Consider the following 217-nt stretch of genomic DNA (forward strand, 5'->3'; position numbering starts at 1 on the left):
TACAGCAGCCAAAGTCACTTATAACTCACAAAACAAACTACTAAAGGACACTCAAAGATAAAAGATAAAATGAAATAACAAAACTGAAATAATAACTAAAATTTGTAACTTTATATTTAACCAAAACCATAGTACTGTGTGTGCAAAATATCAGTACAATCTATATATACACAGGTACACGGGGTAATTTGATTTTAATTTAAGATAAGATAAGATA

This window comes from Morone saxatilis, unplaced genomic scaffold, assembly GCF_004916995.1.
Source record: "Morone saxatilis isolate NCDOM2014 unplaced genomic scaffold, NCSU_SB_2.0 Contig22, whole genome shotgun sequence".
In the NCBI taxonomy this organism is placed as follows: Eukaryota; Metazoa; Chordata; class Actinopteri; family Moronidae; genus Morone; species Morone saxatilis.